Below are 25,520 nucleotides of genomic sequence, written 5' to 3' on the forward strand. Positions count from 1 at the left end.
GCTCAAAGCCTGACTCTTCCTACAACTATAAATACAGGTTTGCATATCAGTTCCAAACACACGAAATCGTAATTTAAGAGCTCAAGAATTGGAGAATTCTCGTCAAGGTTCAAGGCGTTCTTCGTGGAAGCAACCCCAAGCTCAAGTCAAGTCCAACGTTCAATCCAGAAATAAGTCAAAGATCCTCTGAAACAACGTTATAAAGTCCAAAGCTCAAGTCAAACCTAATGTTCGATCCAAAAATAAGGCGAAAGCCCTCTGCATCAACGTTCCAAAGCTCTAAGCTCAAGTCAAGCCCAACGTTTATTTCGAAAATAAGGTGAATGCCCTGTGCTGTGCATCAACGTTCCAAAGCTCTATGCTCAAGTCAAGCTCAACATTTATTCCGAAAACAAAGCGAAGGCCCTCTGCATCAACATCATAAAGATCAATAATAAAGTCCAATAAGATCGGATGCATAGTTCTCCAACAAATCTCAAGGGCTACTTAAAGACCATCCATGAGTCAACTTGAAGAGCAGAATCAAATGATCAAATAGAGATAGCAATCTGCACAAATACATTTAACCTATAATATAAATATTAAAGTTATACTCTATATTTATTAAATTAAATATACGAAATTTGTGTTTATAGCATCTATATATCATCTCCACTGAACGACATAACATGATGTATTAATGTGTAGAAAATAAAACATATTTTGGTGTAGAGAAATCAAATTGCAAGAGGCCTTGGTTCGGATCTCCTCTCGTGCGATTATAGGGTCACACTGTGCTCCACTATAAATTTCATTATTTAAATAATATTTGTTATAAAAAATAAAAGTTATTATTATAGAATGAATTGTAATTAACATCTATCCATAATATATTAAAAAGAAATTTTTAATTTGAAATAAAATTGAAAATTTATTTATAAGCTATATTTTTTCTTTTTAATTCCTTTTTCTTTATCTTCTTATTTTTTATTTTATATCTTTTCCAAAATTTTAAAATTTAGTTAATTATAAAATAGTATTTGCTATACATCCAAAAGAGATGACAACAAGTAATTTGATATATTTTATGTAAATATTGGATTTAAAATGTAATCAAACGTTTCAATAACATTACAGTCCGCGCGACGATATGTTATGAATTCGTATTTCTAATCTTTTTACCCAAGAGTATATAATATTTAGATATTTATTTGACATCAAAATTTAAAATGATTAAGAGCTTTAGAAACTAGTATTTGTTTGTCACATATAAATTCACATCATCAAAAGGCTCTAACTTGGTTGTGTGCCAACTCTTAAGTCAATTACTTAACCACAAGATGTTCGCCCATGAAATGATAATATGAAGGACAATTTAGACGACGGACTTCAAAATCCAATAATCAATTTTGAATTTAGATATTGCACGAATATTTAAATTTCAAAATGGACAAAATTACTAAAAATAGAAAGATTAAAATAATATTAGCAGTTTAAAAAATTAGTCTAATTTGTAATAACTAAAATTTTAATGGTGGAAAATTGCAATCATCTTGATTTTATCTTTCCAATAGTTGTGAATTTTGCTAAAGACATATTTTGAAGGTGTACATTTGTACTACATAAGAAACTCTGGTACTATTTTCTTATTTCGTGAAATATAGCCACTTGTCCTTGCTATAGGTGAGGAATATACATACTCCATCATTTAAAGGAATTTAATCAAATAACTAAAAAGTGGGATGCATGAGAATCTAACGAGACCCATGCTGCCAGGCCTCTCTTCTTCGCCAATGGTTTTGCCACAAGTGGTGGATGCCTAATCTCTTCCCTCTCTCATTTCTTTCAAATTTGTCAAGGAAAGAGAAAGAGAGAGAAACTTACCAATGATTGTAAACTGCAATTTTCCATAATTTAATCTATGCAAGAGCAAATTAGAAAGTTTGAATATTCTTTAAAAAGTTGAAATGACTCCAATTATTGGAATTTCAATTCATTTAAATTTCATTCAAGGTGGTTTGGTAGAGCTTTCTTGTCAGATAACAAAATTAAGTTTTAGATTGAAAGTATTTAACTCATTAACTTACTCTTGTTAAATGATTTACTTTAAAAATATGAAATTATTAGCCCGACATAACCTATATTTCTATATATAATTAATACTAATAGTTATACTACATCTCCAACAAACTTTATTTGTTATAAAAAAACAATGAATATTGTGTGCGTATGTTGGCCTAACGATAGGAGGTTAATGCTTAAGACCTGAGGTCCTGGTTTCAAGTCCTCCGTCGCGCGGTCTTGAATTTCTTTATTTATTTATGTAAGTTATAAAAAAAATAATGAATATGAGATTAAGTAGCAAATTCATCTTTAAAATTTACATAAAAGTTCGACTAACTCTCTTAGGTACTTTATGTTCTTGCAACTTAGCTCCTCTTGTTCCTAAAAATAGGCAAAAACCCTTTTCCAATTAACAGTTATCTAAACATTGTTTAGGAAAAATAATTTTTTTTTCTTTTGTTGTTCTCTTTCACACATATTTGGCAATTTCAAGAGATAAGATATCAGTAGACGGTGTTGGATCTGATACGAAAGTTATGGAGGCATGGCAAAAATGACTACAACAACAAAAAAATGAGTGTTGAGACTTAAGATAATCCAATGAATTCTCCTACACTCCTACTTCGCCTACATTTAGGTTGGTGGCCCTAAAAATTGAGCGGCGTGGCAGAAGTGTTTTTGACGATTAGATTGATGTCAGAGAACAAACCTCGTTGTTTCGACATTCGAGTAACTAAGGTTAAAGTATATGGATCTGAGTTGCAATGACACTGACATGCTGGAGTTGAAGCTATGTAACATTATATCGATTGAGGTGTAGTTGGTATGAATGGTGCAATAATGGTGGGTTCCATTTGTTGGAGGAGCTACTCGATGTTAGATTTGTGACCGAGCTTGCACGCTCCTCAAATTTACAGATCCGCGGGGGTCTCAGACCCTACTTAGTTGACTGTCAATGGCAAAGGCTTGCTCCATGGGTCCTTGTCCTTTGTTACCTAATTACTTGAAACAAAGTAGTATCTGCATCTTTCGATGAGTAGGTTCAGACTTATCCTTAGCCCGAATTCGAACCTAAAATCCGAATGACCTGAAATTATTTTCCGAGCTTGAGCATCAATAGCAAGAGAAAAAAAATGATTTTTTGTAAACTATGTTGGGACAGTTGTTAATCATTTAGGCATTTTGGCCTTTTTTTCAAACGGTATGGGATAAGCTGTAAAAACAATTATTATAATATGAAATTAATTGAATATCATTTAAACATTAAATTTTTATGATTTTTTTGAGATAAATTAGCAATTAAATTTTAAAAACAACATTACAAATACATGATAAACTCAAATTTAAAATCTATAATATTAGAGCATCAACAACCCTTGCACCCACTCCAGCAATGGTATTGCACCCACTTGGGTGCAATGGATTTTATTTTATTTTTGATATAGTTTTATTCTGGTTTCCATTTTAAATTTACAATAATTGATAAATTAATATTTCATTCAATTCAAATTCAAATCCTACATTGATTGAATTAAAGTTGCAATACAAGTGAGATTTGATTTGCGTGACATCGCGTGAAATAGATCCTCGAGGCTTTTCAGCGTTGTATTGGGTGCAGAGGGAGCCCCAAAACTTCGCCCCTTTTTGGTCGACACCCACCACAGAGTCGTGGGTGTGCTCGAGATACAAACGGCAAATTAGCACCGTTTATGGCGGATAATAGTTGCTACGTTTGGTGGCCGCTGGCATAGAAGCAATCTCCTCCACGTCGGGCTCGGGCAGTGGCGGAGCCAGGATTTTTTTGGGGGGGAGGCTGAACTGTTACGGAGGTTCGGGGGCGGTAGCCCCCCCAAATTTTTTTTTGGGGGCATTCAATACATTTTAGACATTTTTTTTACTAAAATACAAATATAATAATAATAATAATAACAATATTTTCATAGATAATATAGTTCAAAACATTTACTAAAATTTTTTTTGGGGGCATTCAATACATTTTAGACATTTTTTACTAAAATACAAATATAATAATAATAATAATAACAATATTTTCATAGATAATATAGTTCAAAACATTTACTAAAATTTTTTTTGGGGGCATTCAATACATTTTAGACATTTTTTACTAAAATACAAATATAATAATAATAATAATAATAACAACATTTTCATAGATAATATAGTTCAAAACATTTACTAAATTTTTTTTGGGGGGCATTCAATACATTTTAGACATTTTTTACTAAAATACAAATATAATAATAATAATAACAACATTTTCATAGATAATATAGTTCAAAACATTTACTAAATTTTTTTTTGGGGGCATTCAATACATTTTAGACATTTTTTACTAAAATACAAATATAATAATAATAATAATAATAATAATAACAACATTTTCATAGATAATATAGTTCAAAACATTTACTAAATTTTTTTTTTGGGGCATTCAATACATTTTAGACATTTTTTACTAAAATACAAATATAATAATAATAATAATAATAACAACATTTTCATAGATAATATAGTTCAACATTTACTAAAAAAATTTTTGGGGTCATTCAATACATTTTAGACATTTTTTACTAAAATACAAATATAATAATAATAATAATAACAACATTTTTAGACATATTACTCCCTCCGTCCCGCGAGTCTTGACACGTTTGGGTTCGGCACGTGAATTAAGGAGTTGTAGATTAGTGTTTTAAGTGTGTAATTAATAAAGTATAAAATTGATAAAGTAGGAGAGAGAAGATAATAAAAGTGATAAAGTAGGAGAGAGAATATAATAAATGTGATAAAGTAGAAGAGAGAAGATAATAATTATTACCAAAAAAGGAAACGTGTCAAGATTCGTGGGACGACCCAAAAAGGAAAACGTGTCAAGACTCGCGGGATGGAGGGAGTATTAAAAAAAAAATTCAAAATTTGGGGGGGGGGGCTCTAGCCCCCTGGCTACGCCCCTGGGCTCGGGGTCGGCAACGGCGGCAAAGCGGGGGTTCAAATTGGTGGCCGCCGCTTGAAAGGCATTCGATTCTTGCGTGAACGGCGAGAATCCTTGCCTGGAAGCATTTGATTCGCCGGGAGATGGATTTTGAGGGTGTTCACGCCAATAGTTGCTCCAATCGCCTTCCATTGTTATTTGTTGAAATAATATAAGTAGAAGATGATGAAGAAAATGAGGAGAATGATGAATGTTTTTGGTATTTGTTGATAGGGCTTTTAGCATCAAAATACATAACCTTTGAGCATTTTCTCATTTTTCCCACCAACTTTCAAAGTTGTTAAAAAATACACCAACTTTGAGATTTGTCTCAAATTTCCCATTTCCAAGTTTTGAATATTTAAAAATAACCCCATTATTTAATTTTTTGCACTTTGACCCCTAAAACTTTTGAGTTTTGACTAAAGACAATTTATACCAAGATATGTTAAACTTGAATGGTATATAGGCTGGAAACTTTCCTCGTGCCCGATAGATTATCTGATAATCTGGGTCTGGACTGTGAGACAATGCCACGTACTTTCAAGTAAAAAACAGTTTAAAGGATCCTTGTTTAAAATGGTATCAGAGCGGGTTTTTATAGAGGAATTATATAATTTTTAGTTTATTTTATTATTAACCCATGTGGGAGGAGACTCCACTGAATTTTATGGATCTGGACGAGTGTCCAAGATGTGTACCATACAGGAATTCTCTACAACATGTGGAGAGTGAAATTACCCGTCTACTAGACGGACTCAACTGGAACAATCGAGCCCTCGTTACCAACGTACGACGAGGAGAAGATGTCGAGATTATTTGTGATATTATCACAAGTATCCAATTCTACCATGAGAACCTCATGGGACTCGCCGCTACCAGAACGGCGATTGAACGAACCAGAGACGAGGCCCATCAGTCGCATAATTGATGGAACCAAAAGACAAGGCGGGAGTAGCTCTTCCAAGCTACCACAAGATCGAGCCAAGCTCTTCCGACAACGTCAACTTGCGGGAGATCCAAAAGACGGTGGAGTATTATGGCGTCAAGCTGTACGATCTACCGATGGAGCTAAGCAGAATATCACTCAAACAAGAGGAAATATTGACCCTCTTGCGTGATATCCAGAAAAGAATGGAGGAGATCGAAAGGCGAAAACCATGTTTCGGAAAAATCCGGAATCAATGGTCCAAAGACCCGACGTCTACATCTCTATTCGATGCAACACCCAAAGAGTTGCAGCCGGAGGATATAATCCGAATCATGAAAGGCAAATATCATGGATAGCCTTGACAGAATCGGATTAGAAGATCTTCAAGAGTTAGCAGAATCTTTTGCTAATCTCAATATGGTGGATCTAAAGATGAACCAAGGAGATGAGGAACCCAAAACAGAGCCTCAAGAAGAATCGTCGAAGAAGGGGTCAGCTCAAGACGATGCAAGCCAGTTCCAACGAACCAAGCGACGGAGGCCTCAGATGCAGGATACTCCAGTTGGAAAGGTCACACTAGAACCAATCCATCCATACGGATTGATTCTCAACCTCGACGAAGCCAGTTTCAAAGAATGGGAGGGTCTCATCGACGAATGGGCTTCATCATTAAAAGTCGTGATTGCCACAATTGATTACGACAAAAAAGAATTTGCCAGAGTCTTCGAAGCAAGCTTAGCAGGCATGGCAAGACTATACTGGGAAGGACTTAAAGTTCCAACCAGGGAAGAGATGTTTAGTAGCACGTCTTTATATGATATCATTAAGGAAATTACTAAACAAATTAAAATCCATTTCTTGGGAATGGGTTTCTTCGAAGGCTCCGCAGAGGAGAAGCGCAAGAAGTATCAACAGGCACTTTACAATCTAAGATTGATGGTGCTAGAGCCCAAAGCTCTCAATGAATTTCTGCGTTTGTATACCCTATATGTCCATATGGGGGAAGTTGAAGACCAGATAGCCATGGACCTTTTCTTTACAAAGCTTCCAAGTCCATGGAGGGAAATGCTCATCAATGAGTATGTTTCACCAGGAGGATATCCACTTGACAGTGCTTCGAGGAGGATGTCTTATGTTCACAAGAAGCTGTCCGAATGGTGCCAGAAGGCGGCGGACCAGAGAAATCTCAAGAGATTAAGAAAACTCAACAAGAAATCTCCATTGATGTGCGACAACATTGATCTTCCAACAGAGATTGGTGCTGAGTTGCTGTATCAAAAAAGGAGCCGAAAGAAACATAGGTACCAACCCTATGAAAGGAAGTCCAGAAGAAGTTCTTGGAAGCCAAGATCTATATGGACCAGACAGAAGGCACGCTCCTACAAATCAGGCCAACGGAGCGGACCATCAAGAACCCGATTCTCAAATCAAAAGAGAATCCCGGCAAGAAAAACTTTCAGGCGTACTCAGGCCAAAACAAATGAAAGTTTCAAGGATTGCAACTGCTGGTCGTGCGGTGCAAAATGGCATATATCTACCAATTGCCCAGACAACGAGAAAAAGATGATAAGGAGATTCGAATCTACACCGGATATCGAAGACGCCATCTATCATCAAGAATTGATACCCGTGTATCAATTCGAAGATATATCCTCTGATGAGAGTATATATGAGCAAGAAGAGATCTTTAGTTCTGAGGATTCGGAGATGACCGATGGATCAACCGGAGACGAGTCAGACTAAAGAGGAACAAGAAGTTTACCACACCCAGAAGGAGGATCAGAATGGATTTACCAGCCATTTTCCGATTCCACAAAAAGAAGTGGTGAAGCAGCTCGTGAAAAAACTCAAGAAGGAAACCGAGGAGGTCCAAACCTACCAAGGGTTTTCCAATGGAAGACTGAATCGAGTCTTAAATAGCTTGATTCCAACCAAGAGGAAGCATCATGTCTATTTTGGCGTCACAAGCCAAGAAACGGCGCTTCCAATTGAGATCACAAGTAACCAGGTGGAAATTCAGCTGGTTCCGGCCGAAGATATTAGGCAGGATCTCAAGAAAATGAAGCCAGAAGTCGCAAGTACGATGAAATGGATTCATATTGGAGCAATTCAATTGGTACTCAAATCTTCCCTTTTCCCAGGGACAGACCAACCAATTGACGTCGCACTCTGCGATAAAAGGGTCAGAGATGCCAGAGAATCAGTTATTGGAGCTTTTTCGGGCAATCTTTATGCCAAGAAGATTATAACCGAGTTCTACCCACAGATCGCTTATAATCTACAGGATTCATCCTTCAGCCGAGCCCTGACTCTCTATCAGGACTACAAAAAGAAGGAATACATGACAGATGGAAACAGGCCATACTCATTGACTTATCAAGTCTCGTATGCCCTATCAAATTCCCATCATACAGAGTTATTTCTGGGGAAAGAATTTATTGAAATTCCAGAAATATTCAAAGAAGTAGCCAAGGCAGCCCTTCCAAACCGAGTTGAAATTCCCCAAGTCAGGGAAATCGACATCGATGTGGGAGACAAACCGGTGCTTAGCCATACCCAGAGTCTCAGACTGGGAGCACCAAGGCTATCATTCCAAGGAAATAGGCTAACTTCAGGGCCTATAACAAGAAGTTTCTCTCATTCTTATGAGAGAAGGGCGATCCAGGAAACACCAGTTCCGGACATAAAAGTTAAACTCAAATGTCCAGAAGGATGGAGACAAGTTTCCACAAGATTTGATACAACAAGCAGGGAAAACCAGTTTCCTTGTAGTTCGTTGTATTATATGGCAAATCCAGGGGATAACCGATACATCGGAACTCTGGAGGTTGGAGGTTTTGAAATTCAGACCGAAGGCCAAGCCGGACAAGAAACAGATGTCCTGATTCTAGGACGGGATTTCCTTGACAAATATAAGCCATGGTCATGGAAATCAGGAAGAATGGAGATCACCATTGGACGCCAAAGAGTGATGATCCAATGACAAGTCCATTCTCAATATACATCTCTGTAGGGATGTTATACGAGAAATACAAAGCAGAATATTTTGCTGCTTATGTGGATTCGGGGGCAGGAATCTGTACAGCAAAACGAGGAGTCTTCCCAGCAGAAGTGGAAAAAGATCTACCTCGAATTGCAGGAAGGGATTTCTCCAAAAAGATTTTGCTTCTATCAAAGGGAGTAAAGCAAACGGAAATATTGATCGGCGGAGCAGGACAGACACCTTGGTACAAGGTCAAAACTCCACCAATTTATTTCCATGATACCGGAGCAGATATATTATTCGGAAATAATTTTCTGCAAAGCTTCAAGAGGTATGTACAGGACAATGAAGCCAGGAGGCTAGTGTTCACAACCAATTGTGATCACAAAATCATTGTGCAAAGGCTCAATGGAGCTTTTCATCGTTCAATGCCAATCAAATTTCGCAGCAAGCGTGGTGATGATGGCAGACTCCGGAGACCTCAAATGAAGGATCAAAGGAGATTCGGAGAAGTTTTGCTCAAATGCAGAACTGAGGGATTCCCAGATCTCTCCGAGGAAGAAACTCAAATCCTCAAAGTATCCCTGATATCAAACAAAGATATCAAGGAAGAAGAACAGGTGTCCATTGCCGACGTCAAAAGGAGAATTCAGAGGTGTTACCATGAGAATCCTTTGGCATGGTGGGACAAGAACCAGCTCAGAGCAACCTTGAAAGTTAAAACTGGAAAGGAGCATGAGTTCGTAAGGTACAAACCTATCCTGATGAATCCTCAAGATCAACAGGATATGATGAGTATAATCAAGGAACACCTTGATTTGAAACTAATCGAAGGAGGAAGATCACCCTATAGCAGTCCGGGATTTCTGGTGAGAAATCATGGGGAGATCAAGCGAGGAAAGCCAAGATTAGTCATTAATTATAAAGGGATTAATGACATTCTTGAGTTCGATGGATATTTCATCCCAAGTAGAGAACACCTTATTAACTGCATCAGAAGTGCAAGGGTATTCTCAAAGTTCGATTACAAATCAGGTTTCTACCAGATTCGCATGGAGGAAGGGAGTAAGAAGTTCACAGCCTTCTCAACTCCTCAAGGACATTATGTCTGGAATGTCATGCCAATGGGGCTAGCCAACGCGCCTCAGATATTCCAAAGAAAGATGGATAATCTCTTCAAAGATTATTCTTCGTTTATGTTTGTTTATATTGATGACATTCTCATTGCATCAAAAAACATTCATGAACATATCAGGCATCTGGAGATCTTTGCGGATGTTTGTCAACAAGAAGGACTGGTGCTGTCTGAAAAGAAGGCAGTCATAGCCACCCAGAAGATGGAGTTTCTGGGGATTGAGATCGATGAATCTGGGATAATTCTACAAGATCATATTGTGGAGAAAGTCCAGAATTTTCCAGAAGATCTCAAAGAGAAGAAGCAGCTCCAAAGTTTTCTCGGAGTTGTCAATTTTGCAGGGACGTTTATCAAAAACCTTGCAAAACACAGAAAAGTCTTCAGTCCACTACTGAAGAAAGATGTTCCATTTATATGGAAGGAAGAACATCGAGAGGGTATGAAAAAGTTAAAAGAGATTTGCAAAAATCTCCCAAAACTTTCAATACCACAAGACGAGGATGACTTGGTCCTCTACACCGACGCAAGTGATTCATGGTGGGCAGCAGTACTCACAAAGATCACCCCTTATGGAGAAGAACCTTGCAGATACTGTAGCGGTCTTTTCTCCAACGACGAGGCTGTGCGATGGCACATAAACGAGAAAGAGTTTTTTGCAGTCAGGAAGGCGTTCAAAAAATGGCCGCTATTCTTACTTGCTAAAAAATTTGTTTTGAAAGTAGATAACACTAACGTTAAAGCTTTCTTAACTAAAAAGATTGAGTCTAAACCTGAAAAGGCTAGATTGATTAGATGGCAAGCAGAATGCCAATATTATGATTATGATATTGTCGTTTTGAAATCTGATCAGAATGTTCTTGCAGATTTCCTTACAAGGGATGGAGCTCCCTGAAGTGGAGGCCATCGAGACAATACAGGGGCAGCTCTTTGAAAGTCTAGAGCTGCTACAACAAGAGTGGCACAAATGTGTGCTGCATACCAAACAAGCAGGAAAGATACAAGCGGCTGACGAGGCCAAAGTATCTAGCCAAATCGATGTCTGTTTCATGAAGATGTTCAATCTTCAAGAAGCAACCAACAAGCCGCTCTTGCGCGCTGTCCGTGAAAATCGGGCTAAAGCAATGCTTTCCGTACAGGGCGGATTACCTGTAGCAGGGGATTCAAGTACCCCTAGCACAAGTCCTGAGACAATGGTTTCACAGCCAGACTCTCGAGGAAAAGATGTTGTTAAGGGGTCACACCCTGAATCAACATGTCAACCCTCCACCTCTGGGGTAAAAGAGGGAGAGATCAATCTTAGGCCCATGACGGGCCAAGTTAAGGTTGATACTGACTTTATTGAAATTTCTCCTTCTTGGCAGATGTACCAGGACAGGTGGGAGAAACTTCTCACGAGGAAGGGCATTAATCCGGGAAATTGCCGGGTTGATGTTGCCGGAAAATATCCAAGGGTTTGGACGACTCCAGGAGCCAATCCAAACGATGTCAAGGAATGGTATGAGTTTGGGGCTTTGGCCTCAGTTTATACCACCGCCCCAGTCTTCACCGAAATCAAGGGTCTACCAAAATGGATCCAGAAAACGGTGTTCGACACATGGGAGAATAACGAGTCCCTCAAAAGGGGAGATGTTCTGGAATTGTACTGTTTTAGTGCAGCGCCAGAGCCAGTCGGAAAAGGAATCCGAGAAGCTTTCCACTTCATTAAGCTTCGGAGACCTGATACGGGAGCCCTTAACCGGATCAAAGTTCCCGAATTTCAAGCTGCAATCGTCTCAACATTTACGGAGGATCAAATCTCCACGAGACGAGCATGGGGTCTATGGGTCTGTCTAACAGAGATGGACAAAATGAAGTCCAGATTCAAGTTCTATCAAAGCTCGGATCTGGGAACGTTCCTAGTTAATACCATGACAGGAACAACAACTCCTTTTGCCGAAGAATCCTTCGAGAAGAAACGGCAAATGATTTGGAAGAACAAGATTGCGGGGAGCCAGGAGACTCGTCGCAAGTTTTGCAATATGGCCCATCTAGGCCATTGGATCGAGAAAATCTGCGATCAATGCTCATCGCAGAAGGAGCCAGAATTCGGCAAAGGATTCTTTCCAAAGCCGGATAAAAGGAGGTTCCGGTCTGATGAACATGATAAGCATCAGACTCCAAAGGGAAGGACACCTCGGGCACCAAAAAAGGAAGGTGGCCGACAAAACTAAGTGAATCATGTGATTCACAGCAAGGATCGCACCCACAAAAGAAACGACAAAAGTGGGTGGAAGAACAGGAGGACCACTCACCAAAAGCTCCAGGACAAAAGTGAGTGGAGAGAAAAGCAGCCGGTCCCTACCAGCATTATCACAAGAAGATAAAGCAGGGGTCCAGCACCATGTGATGCCACTAACAAGTGTCGGCAATCAGGGCCGACAAAAGAAGGTGGATGTCATATTCAAGCAAGCTGGCCACGAGGATGGAATCCGAGGCCAACAACCAAGCAATTATAGAGGGGATCAAACCTCTATATAAACCCAAGTGCTGGAGAGAAGAAGATCATCCGGAAAATCACAACACTTCCTCTCTCTAGAAAAAAAAAATATCTTTGTATTTTTAAATTTTAGTTTTCAAAGTTTTTCGTTTAAGTTTTAGTTCCTTTTTATGTACACAAGTGTGAGCTACTATGTGTAGCTAAAACAAGTTAGTCTCCTCCCTTGGGGAGAATTTTATGAAATAAATTAATTATTATATAAATCCTCTATAAACGCTTTGTTTTTGTCCAACAAATCCGGGTTGAGTAAAAATATTTTCTTTAAATTTTCCAACAAAGTATTTAGTCGGCACTTAGTGAAGGAGAAGAGTTGCAACCATCTCTTGCGAGTGTGTGGTTGGTGCGTGCCGGGGAGGCAGACGAGCCGTAAAACGCAACAAGACTGACTCCTGAAGAAGACCAGTCGACAAAGGTATAATGTTGGTTTAATTTAAGATTTATTTTGAAGTGTTACGGAAGCATGTTGGGCCTGATTATGTGCTAAACTGTTTTTGAAAATCATGAGAAGGGTATTTTGTCTTGGTTTGGTTTTTTTTTATGGGGTTTTTCTGCAAATGCTAAAATTGGAGGGGTTGTTTTCTAATAATAAGAAAATTGGTTGGGGAAGTTTGCTACAATTTGAAAAGGTGATGAATTATTTTGAGAATCTTGAAAGTTCATGGGAAATATGAGAATTGGTTCAAAGGTTGTGTATTTTCTTGCCAATTACCCTTGTTGATATATATATATATATATATATATATATATATATATATATATATATATATATATATAGGTGCTAAGAATTAAAAAAAAAAGGCAACGGATAGAATAGAACGGTAAGAAAAAAACGGCTACTGCCGATTTATTTAAATTTTAATTTTTTTTTTCAATTTTCAATTTTCCTTTTTTTTTTGGTTTGAAAAGGAACGCGTGTCAACACGCCCCCTCCTTCGCTCCCGTTCGCTGCTGGTGCGTTCCATCGCCCCACCCCCATTGCACCCGGGTGCAGCAACGCCGGCGGGTGCGATAGGCCGGGTTCGATCCCGCCATTGCACCCGCCGTTGGAGGTGCTCTTAGACATTAATCATTGTATTGATATACCAATACCTCATAAACATCAAGACACAAATATAGGACAAATAAAGAAAAAGCAAGTGTGTCGACACATTGGCATCCAAAAAATTGACACGTCAAAAAGGTAAAAAAAACAAACAAAAAACGGATGGCATTTCCGACACTCTTACTAGTGAGATTTCAATCATTTCATATTCCTTTAATTAAATTCCATTTGTATTCTTCTTGCCTATGAGCAGATGACACGTTTTACAGTCGTCGTTTTCACTTAGATGGACAGGTGTCATTTTTTAGACCATTTTTTTAGTTCGAATTCATCTATCTGGAATATTGCACTATCAAATACTCCTACTAACACTTATTAATGTGGATGGATATTTTCAAATTTAGTTGAATGGATTTGGCGGTGGCTTAGATTTGATATGTAACGAGCTTGTTTATAATTAAATTAAAATTTCAAAAAATAAAAAATAAAGTCAGATCATTTGACATATCTCATTGAACACATTTGTATTGATAACTTATGTTCAATTATATATTTCTAATTATACTAATATTTTAATGCATCGAATTCAAATCTTGATCTATCAAATAGTCAGATATCAAGAAGCTCGCTTAATTGGTGATTATGAAAACGCATTTTGAGTCCATAACAAAGACCAGAACACAAAAAATTCATACTGCAAGCTATTAATGTGTTATATATCTTGAGTACTTCAAGATCCACATAGGACCATAGCCAAGAATTTATGCAAGTTATTGATATGGTACAATATAGTAATAATATTTTAAGTTAAATATAATTAAAAAAATATCTGCACATATTATCAACTTTTCTTGATGCTATATAATTAGAGATAGATAATAATTTACATATAACTGTCGACAACCAATTCCATGATACTATTTTCTTCTCCGACAGCATATTTCCACACTAGACTCAAATTACCTTCTCTTCTTGGCTGCTTTGTGATTTTATACAAGTCTTTCAAAAGCTTTATTTACTATTGTGTTAAGAGTTTTTTTTTTATTCATAATGAAACTTAATTCATTTGATAAAACCTTTCTCCTACAAATAATAAATGGAGATTTGAGGGACCTAATATGTATGTGAATGTAACTAAAGTTATCAAGTAGCTTGAGTCGACGAGGCCCAATGAGCCTAGCACAATTTAGGCCCAGGACCGTGATTGAGTCGGGCAGGACTTGGGTTAGGTTCTTCGGCCCGACCCAGGACCATCTACGAATTGGACTGGGCCAAGCCTGGCCTGGGTCTGATCAAGAGATGATGGGCATGTGCTCTTTTTTATTTTATTAAATTTATTTATTTTCAAATTTTTATTTGTATTTTATACTCAATATTTAAATAAATAAATAAAAACTCAATTTCTATAGAATTCATATAATATATTAAAAATTATTTGAACTCATAAAATAGTAGTAATATTTACATGTTTGGCTCTAATTATTTAACTATCATACGAAGAAAATAATACTTAAATTTAAATTACAAAGTACAAACTTAAAATGCAACTCATATTTTCGTATATAATTAGGTTAGAACCAACTTTTGAGATGGTCATATTGAGCAATGAAACTCAATAATATTTGGCCATCCAGCTTAAAAACATAAATTTTGACAATTTTTTATAATTTCGAACTGTATTGTTCTTAATTTGTATTTGTATTTTATACTCAATATTTAAATAAATAAATAAATAAAAACTCAATTTCTATAAAATTCATATACGTTGAGATTTTTATTTTTATTTTGGTCCAAAAAGGCCACGTAACGTGCCTATTTGGCTTTCCGTCAATCTACGTCGTCACTCTGATGCCGGAAATTTTTTTCGGGACATAAATAAGAAAATATTGATACGTTGGGTACTTCTATGCACTTATCCAAACTATAAGACGTATTTGTTAAAACTCTAATACGTTGGGACATAAAGTGATATTTATCCTTTTATATTTAAAAATAATAATTTATCTCATTTTTATATATATAAAGAGAGATTATAGAGGTGGACTAAAATAAAAACACCTATTAAAACAAAAAAGTAAAAATTATTTTTTTAGGGAAAAGTAAAAATCATTTTTAGTCCTCAAATTGTTAAGATTTACGTTTAATTCATCATTTTGTTGGATAAATTCATGATCAAAAGTTTGAATTTCATAGATAGAGAAAATTTTAATTTTCAAGATTCAACAATTTATACAACGAATTTATATGTGTTCTGCATAGAATTCATAGATTTTAGTTGGTTTGTATTTTTCATATTTAGAATTGTTTTTAGCTTAGTCATTCCCTATAGGAAATGGTTCCAATGAGAATGGTCATATATTATGATAATAAGAATTTATATGAATTAGTATATAGTGTTTAATAAACTGCTGGTAATGCATTCATAACCTTTGAAACTTGGATTCAAATTTTAGAGGGGACAAAAATTTTACCAATTAACTGAATTGTGACTATTCACGCATTACAAACAACTTATTTGACATTATATATTGTCTTATTTATTATAATTTTGGTTAATTGATTACACTCAATCGGTTATCGAGTATAATAAAAAATCAATTTTTTTTAAGACCTCTGCAAACTAAGGGATTTGTTAGGTCCGGAGGATTTCAAATAGGTGTATGGGGGGGAGGGAAATACACTTATAGGCTATTTTTGAAAATGAAACTTGAAACACAAACTGACACAACATTTTTCAGTTTAAAAGAGTTTTAGCAATACAAGGTTGGCGACTGATACTGAATACTCTTTAGCAAATAGTTATCAGTTAAGTCAAAGACTTTAATTGATACACGCAAAGCTTCAGTCAAGTTTGTTGAACAGAGATATGTTATGAATCTTACTGTCTATCCGGAGATAAATCAGTTAGACTAATAACACACGCAGCGAAAAACTTTTATTTCAAAATAGCCTGTGAGATTAATCATGTTGTCAGAAATTAAGTTTCTTTTTGCAGTTAATCAGTTTTCACTTGGAGAAGGCTTGTACACAAGTAAGAATGTAAAAACTAAAAGTTGTAAACAACACAGAAATGTTTATGTGGTTCGGAAAACACTTCCTACATCCACGGTCAGTTGATCAGACTGACAACTTCACTGGACATGTGCTTACGGGTGCACAGCAAACCTGGGCGTGTGCTTAAGTTCTAAGTTCTAAGAGAATGTATGTAATCAGTAGTGACTGATTTTTGGCTTTGTGATTCTCTTCTTCGATTCAAACTTTAGAATGACTTTGAATGCCGAGTAACGAATTCGGCAGCGTTTCAGCTTATGTAGTTGAATCGGTAAAGATTGAAGTGATCCTCGAGCTCTATTTATAGGAGACATCTTGAATAGATCCGTTGGCTGAAATGGTCTTCAAGAATTCTTCCGTTAGAGAGTAATTTTAACTTGAGCTAAGGCTTCAATCTTCGAGGTTACTTTGTTTGGTGAGAACGGCTACTTTGAGGAGTAGGAGATAGGACATCTCTGAAAAGGTAATCACCACAAAGGAAGTGATATGAAACCTCGCCGGTAATCATACAAACTTCGCCGGAGCGAATAGAAAACACACGCGGAAGATTAGAAACGAGAACTGAAATAAAAAAAATATGGAATTATCCCAAAACTCCTGACCTAATCTACAAAGATTCCTAGAGAACGGATCTCTATACCACAACGATGGGATCGGTGCAGCAACTCGGAGACGTTGAGTGACACACGACGAGGGATGATGAACTCGTCGATTCGCCGATAGATTGAATTCTTGTTTGGCAAACTCAAGAAGAATTCGAAACTTGAGGAGAAATAACTCACAATATTATTATAAAAAATCGTCTAACTGTTATTCATCACATAACATTCATATATATAGGTAACAATAAACCCTAACGTAAAGAAGGAAACAAACTAAAACTAAGGAAATACGAAACTTGCTCTACAAGCTGAAACCCTAGCGAGAAAATCAACTCTGCTAGCTGCAGAGCTGACAGGCTTCAGCTCTGAAAATATCGCGCGCTCTGAACTTCAGCTCTGATGCTCAGCTCTGTTGTTTAGCTTTGCTCTGCTGATCTGCTCTGTAGCTTTGCTCTGCTGTGTGGCTCTGCTCTGTTTGGTGCGTCTGCTCTGCTGTTGGGCTCTGCTCTGTAAGTAATAAGATTTACTACTTTTGAGCTCTGATCTGTTGGTCGTTCTCCAATTGGTCTTTTCAGCTCTTGCCTCCAGATTTCTTCCACCAACGTCATTAAATTAGCCTTGAATGTCTTGGCTCTAGCTCTCGTCACCGGACCAACTGGCACGTGTACCAGATCTCCACTCTGTGCAGCCTCTGAAACTTGGCTCTGCTCTGCATCCGGAACTCTGCTCTGAACTGCATCATTCCCCCTCTCTTGAAAAGGATTTGTCCTCAAATCCACAGCATCGCCTACATCAAAGGGACTTAAATCAGTAACATTGAATGTAGCACTCACATTATACTCACCGGGTAAATTGAGTTTGTAGGCATTATCATTGATCCGTTCCAATACTTGAAATGGACCATCTCCCCGAGGGAGCAGCTTGGAACGCCTCTGCATCCGGAACTCTGCTCTGAACTGCATCAGGAAGGGCCTCTGCAGAGGAAGGACGATCCTGAGATCTCTGCATTTAATGCAGCTGTACTTCTGGAGTGTGTGGCTTCCTTTAAGCTTTGGAGCTTCAGTCCGAGGAAAAATATTTAACTGATACTTGACTTTAGTATCAGTCCGCTGAATCCACGTGGCTCGCATTAACTAATCAGTCGTAACTGATTCTTGGACTGGTTAGTCAAATATCAGTATTTGACTTTGCCTTAATCGTCACATCAGTCGGCAACTTCAGTCTTCAATCCTTCGGCTTTAGTCTTCAGTCTTTAGAACACCAGCTAAACTAGAAAAAGAACTCTAACACTTGAGTTCGAACAGTTCTAGTCTATTACAAGTGAAACCTATTGATTTTGGTATCATCAAAACTAGGGTTAGGATATTTCATTAAGTTCCCAACAATTTTCTCCTTTTTGATTATGCCAAAACCACACAACAGTTCTAAGACAAGAAAAGGCAGAACAAGAACAACAAGTTACTAAACAGGGTGAATACTATTCCCCCTTAACAAGATAACCTATTAACTTGCATTCGAAGGAAAAACACAACAGTTCAAACGAACAAAACGAAGATATAACTGAAGTAAATCATCAGAGTATGGACACACACACACACACACACACATATATATATATATATATATATATATATATGTATATATATATATATATTCACATTTTAGTGTTTCACTTACTGATCTATCACTTTTAATTTATTTTTTTCAGTCTTTAATTTCTTCCATTTGTTTTCAATATCATTTTTTTTTGTGATTTAGTTTAATTTCGCAATTGTTAAATGGAGTTGATTATTGGGGTATATACTCATTTTCAGCATTTAACTTTTATTTTATGATTAAGAATTTATTACTAGCTAGGATTCATTGTATTATTAATATTTTTTATTTTTATAATAAATATTTATTGAAAATATAAATATTGAGACAGTGGATTATAAAACTTGGATATATCCTAAATACGTGATATATAGGCCTTTTCATTTAAAATGTTGCCCAGGCTAAATAATGATCTTTTACGCGACTTAGCTAATATGGAGGTGAGCAAAAAGTAGTTGTGAAGTAATTAAACAAAAAGTAACGAAATAAATGGCTAATAAATAAGTAGAGATAGCGAAGCTGGCAGTAATAAGATGTGGGTTATCAATTGTTAAAGATTTCAAACCATCACAATTAAATTATTCGTCACAACTTGCACATGTTACGTCGACTTAACGTTTAGTTTGAAAAATTAAGATTAATTCTTTATTTATTCATGATTATTTATATCATTTAAGTTAATTTTACTTGATTTTTATTCCCTTATAAGAATGAGATTAGAGTAATCCTACTCTTTAAAATACATACAAAATAATCGCCCCATTTTCAATGTATTACTTATAAATATAAGCAAATATATATCTTATTTTTTTAGCCGTAGAAATGATACTTTTTTTATGTGCTCGGTCTATTGATTATAGGTTCAATTATTTCATGGAAATGGAAATTCAGGGAGATCTAATAATAATAATAATAATAATAATAATAATAATAATAATAATAATAATAATAATAATAATAATAATGTTTGTTAATTTGTAATACAAAAAGAGCAAATTGCAATCATATAGTAATAAAGATTTTGTTGGGGTGGACCCAATTTATTGGAATATATCTCCGACTAATATTTTTGTCTCTGGCCCAACAAACAATAATAAAGAGCGATTTAATACTTAGTAATTGGGCTCATTCAAAGGCAGACCTAATGTCATCAATAGTTCAGTTATCAGTATCCATCTATGTAGAATAAATTAATAGTACTTTAAGTAATTTATAATGTTTAGTACATACTCGTTGTAGTATATATTCAACTGGTCGGATTAATAGATTATAGATTGAAGAGCAACAAACTTAATTACGAGTTAAAATTTTCAATTCATGTGCTATGTGTCACTCGCAAACAAAATACGTATTATGTTTGTTTAATTTTTATTTATTATTTTTGTTCACCAAAAAATGAGATAAACATTTATTTAATCCATAACACAGGTTCGACCTAGTACAATTTTTCCTTAGCAATTTCCAAAACAATGCGGTGTCAATCAATTATTCAAATGACTAATATAAATTACTCCGCATTTCATATATTACTTTTACGTCATTTACGGATACTATACTGAGTAAAAGTTAAAAATACTCATTTTTTCTTCTTTACGGATACTATACTGAGTAAAAGTTAAAAATACTCATTTTTTCTTCGATTGTAATAAAAAATGTTCACTTTTATAGTATAACTTTTATGTTTATACCAAATTGACTAAATTATCTTTAATGTCCCAAACAAATGATTTGCAAGACAAAAATAAGTTATCGATCGGAAAAGTAGGTTGTCGCTTGGGCGGCAAACTCGGCTGAGGCTACTTTTTCAATCGACAATTTACTTTTTTTTAGGAAGTAGATTAAATGTAACACCCCGCCTATTTATATTAAGTTTAGAATTTATTTTAAACTTAGATTAGGATGATTTACGCCGGAAAAATGAAAAATGATTTATATTTTAAATTCCAACAAAATTTATTTTCAGAAGCCTTTATAAAAATTTAGTCTTTTGAATTTATGTGCATTGCATAAATTGAATTATATGAATGTGATTAATTCTATATGCTAATATTATTTTTAATACTACATGATTTAATTTAAGTCTAAGTTAGGCTTTAATTATTTTGAATGTGTTGAGCCTCGACAAATATTATTTTGGGCCCTAGTTTTAATTAAGCCTTCCTTGTTAATAATTAAGCCCAAAAAAAAAAAGAGAAGCCCAACCCACGCTTCCATAGCTGCCAAGTACAGCACCACTCCTTCACCCATCTCAACCATGCGCGTACAGCACCTCCATTTTGACTCCTTCACCCATCTCAACCATGCGCCCACTCTTTTGCACGCTTCCTACCATTTTTGACTCCTTCACCCACGCTTCTTACCTTAACATGTTCATCCTACTCCCTTAAATATTCCCCTTATTCATCTAATTCCTCACCCCAGCAACGAAGTTCAAACAGAAACAAGATCACCACATAACATAGCAGAATTCATTCAATCAAGGTTTTACCTTCTAAACTCCAACTTATTTCCTCTGCATAAATGACAATACGATGCATCCTATCTATGTATGCTGTTTTACTTCTACAACTTATCAAACCAACAAAGCATGAGAATAAACTGCATAACTTGGATACTACTACACATTTGTGCTTTTACAATGTTATACATTCAAAAGATGATAAAACAAGATCGGTAAATTGAAAAGAAAAATCCAAACTTGTGTCTTGTTATGTCGACTTGTGGTGTGTTTGTTGCTGGTCATGAGAGTCGAGAGTAGAGGGGAGGGCAGCGACGGCTTCTCGCTGTCGTTCGCCGGAAGTCAGAGGGAGATGGGGACGGTACGGTCGGCGGTGGCTCCGAGCTGCTGTCCGGCCGAGGAAAGGGAAGAGGAAGTCAGGAGCTACGGCACGGCGGCTCTGCCCGCTGCTGTCGAGGATGAAGAGAGAGAGGGTGAGAAGGGCGGCGGTGGTTAGTTTCCGCTGCTGCGGCCGCCGGATCTGTAAATAGGGGAGGGTTGAGAGAGAGACGATGGAGGTGGAGGGCGCGGTGGCAGTCCGCTTCTTCTACTGCTGTCGGCCGATTTAAGTGAGGAGTGAGGGAGTTCAGGCAGCGGCGGCTGGTCGGGTGCAGTCGTCGGAGGGAGTTCTGGGTTCGGTGGAGAAAGGGGCGGTGGCGCGGCTTACGGCTGTGCGGTCGCCGGAGCAGCAGGAACAGCGGCGCTCCTCGCCGTTGAAGAAGAAGAGGGATGGGCGTCTGTTTGAGGGAGATAGGAGGCGGCTGGAATGGGAAACAGAGGGTTGTCGGGGACGGCGGCATGGCCGACGACGCCGTCTGCCGGATGAGAGAAGAGGGCGAGGGGGGGGAGGCGCAGCAGCTGCTGCTGCGCCGTGCGTGTGTGTGTGAGGTGTGTGTGCGTGAGTTGTGTTTAAAGTGAAGAAGAAAGGGTTTGGAAGTTGGGCTTGAGCCTTGGGCCGACTTTAGTTTTTCTGTTGGGCCGATTTATTTTGAGTGTTGGGCCAAGTGTTGGGCCGAATTTTGTTTTATTTTATTTATCAGTTGGGCCGGTTTTTATTAAATCTGTTGGGCCTTTATTAATCTATTTAATTGGGCTGTGCAGTTTTCTTTATTTAAAATGGACTACACTATTTAATTAATTAGACTTATTAAGTTTGATTAATTATTTTAATTTGCATAATAATATTTTATTATTATTATGTGCATATTTAAGAAAATTTCTTATTATATGCTAAGCATGATAAGATTTGCATTATATTTTGCAATAAGAATATTTATGATTTAATTGGTTTTATTATAATTCCAATTATTAAAGAAAGATGAGTAAGAATATTGTTGGTGTTCTTAACTCAAGAGAAATATTTTCAATTATTTATTCATTAAATTTAGAAAACCCGGCTAAGTGAATCATAGAATATTAAGCACTTCACTATGACTTAAGATTAGATTCAGGAGACCTATTAAGATTATAGATTTCTTGTAGGCTTTGTGGATCGTGAGAAGTAGCACTGCTATACCGATTCAGAATTAAGAAATAAACGACAGGCATTGCCTAATCAGGTGGGCTTATTTTTCAAATGTATGATTTAGCTATTGAGCTTAAATATTCGTGAAATATAAACTGTTTATCCAATAAAATATTTTTGTGCACTCTGCTCTGTTTAAGGCTCGCAACTATGAATCGATCGAGGTTCTCTCTTGACCTAACACGTTATTTGAGAATTGTGTACACCTATTAGCTGACTCGGTGGGTTGATCTCCATTCGGGCACTAATCATGTATGAGGCGTTATAAGGGTGCTCGACGGGATGTGTTCCGGAGCATTGGGTCCCAAATGGGAACTTGACTGGGTTACGCCCTCAGTTCAAGTAAAGCAGGAGTAATGGATCCGTCGGTGGCTAAAAGGTCCGGGATCACAGCGAGTAACGGAAAGGGAGTGTGACAATTGCGCGCAATATAATAAAATGTTTTAACATGCTTAGAAGTTATTTCAATTTAAAACCTTCTAAGTCATGTCAAGTATAATTGGATAAACTGCTCTTATGATTATGAAATGTTTATAAAAATGCTAGCCCACTAAGTACATTAGTACTTAGCCCAAAATTACTTTCAAATGTTTTCAGGTTGATTGGTCGGTGCTGACGGGGCAGAGCTGAGGCTAGAGTTCAACTCCGTATTTTGTCTTCCGCTGTTGCACTAGCTCTTATTTGTCTTTTGTTTCTCCAACTTAAGACTTTTATGTTAAATTCTGAATTATGTTTCTTATCGAGCTTAAACTCTCAACTTCTAGCTCTATGTTATTAACATTGGTTTTCGGAAGCATGAAACCGAACTTGTGATCCTAAGGCTTAGAATGTTGTTGATTGATTAATATCACTTGATTTTTGTCTTTCTTCACTCAAAGGCTGTTCCCCGACTTTTATCCCATTATTTGAATCCCACAAGGTTCTTTCCTTATTTATTTCTATGATTTTAGTCGCACCTCGATTATATTTTATTCGTTCAAGAATTGGGGTGTGACAGAATGGTATCAGAGCATAAGTTTTCTTTCATGTCTCTGATAACCGTAAGCTTTTAATGTCGAGTCTAGAATAGTACCTCTAGGCTTCTAAGAAAATTGTTGACCCTCAGCTCGCCGTCACACTGCCGCAACAAAAGGTACGACTTAAAAATTTCAATGATTTTAAATGCTTACAAAGTTTTTAAGAAGTGCGCGCTTTCAATGTATGATGTTATATGAATTGCTTATCCCTTTCATATTGTTATTTTGAGCCTTTAACTCATATAACCAATGTATGTATGTATGTCGTGTTTGGGACTACCCGAGCCCTTAACGAATCAATGAATTTATGGTCGAGTCAGATTCCATTAATCTTTCCGGCTTAAGAAAAATTTTATGAAAGGGGCATTTATTGTCCATATGTTTAAAAGTTTCAAAAGAAACAAATGATTAAATGAATGAAAAGTTTTCTGTTATCGTGTTAGGTCCACTGCCTGTACGATATGAATGATGAGTCTCTTACAAACCGTTTGAGTACTACCCAAGGATACTTTAGAAATGTTAGTCGTGAAAGCTCCGCTTGATCGATTTAAGTAAGAAATGATAAGATAGCAACGTTTAACATAGATATGTTATAACGTAGAAGAAATGTCATGAGATTAAGGTTTCACTTAAGTTATTCCATTTAAGTTTAGATTAGTTTCCACATAGAACTAGTCTTTCACATGGTTACACCATAGAAGTGATATATCTCATGTATATCTATATATGTATGTATGTATGCCGAATGAGTCTCTTCGTCTGCTGATTCTCGTCCGTCAATCAGAATGGAAGGTGCACCAAGAGGACGTGGTAGAGGGCGCGGACGTGGCCGTGGGCGCGGTAGGGGATTTGTACCCGAAGAGCCTATTCCACAAGTAGCACCAAATCGCACAGCCGAGGAAAAGTTTCGCAAGGAAAAACCTCCAACGTTTGATGGATTGGGCGAACCTGCGGATGCCGAGAAATGGGTTAGGGCAATAGAACGGATCTTCAACTACATCCGTTGTGATGATGAGGAGAAAGTGGCATGTGCAACTTCTCAGTTGGTGGACGAAGCTGACTTTTGGTGGGAGTCAGTAAGGCGGACTATGACTGACGAACAGTGGGAGAATTTCACATGGGAAGAATTCAAGGCTGAATTGTATGAGAAATATATACCAGGATGTTACCGACAGAAGAAACAGAATGAGTTTTGGAATCTGAGACAGAAAACGGGAACTGTGACTGAGTACGACAGGGCCTTCAATCAGCTATCAAGATATGCTCCGACGTTGGTGGACAGTGATGAGAAACGCGCAGAGAAGTTCAGAAACGGACTGCGTCACGAGATAGCGATTTCCCTAGCAAGTCAAGGGGGTCTCACATACGCGCAGACATTGAGCAGAGCCCTCACTATTGAGTCATTGTTGCCAAGGGAAAAAGGAAAATCCCCCGAACAGTCTGGATTTGTACCATCTCAAGATGGTAGTAAGGGAAAGCGAAAATGGAATGAAGGAACTGGTGGAAACATTGGAAATGGGAAGAAACCATGGGTGGCGAATCAAAATCGAAACCAACATCAGAATCCACAA

General features: G+C 37.0%; 1 long non-coding RNA gene across 1 annotated transcript; it reads left to right on the forward strand.

Annotated features, from left to right (window-relative positions):
* Positions 1-21,293: 21,293 nt before the first annotated feature.
* LOC131014575 (uncharacterized) lies at positions 21,294-23,804 on the forward strand. The gene is made up of 2 exons (XR_009098263.1): positions 21,294-21,392; positions 23,531-23,804. It is a non-coding gene; the product is annotated as an uncharacterized LOC131014575 (long non-coding RNA).
* The last annotated feature ends 1,716 nt before the right edge of the window (positions 23,805-25,520 follow it).

Source organism: Salvia miltiorrhiza, chromosome 3 (genome assembly GCF_028751815.1).
Source record: "Salvia miltiorrhiza cultivar Shanhuang (shh) chromosome 3, IMPLAD_Smil_shh, whole genome shotgun sequence".
Classification (NCBI taxonomy): Eukaryota; Viridiplantae; Streptophyta; class Magnoliopsida; order Lamiales; family Lamiaceae; genus Salvia; species Salvia miltiorrhiza.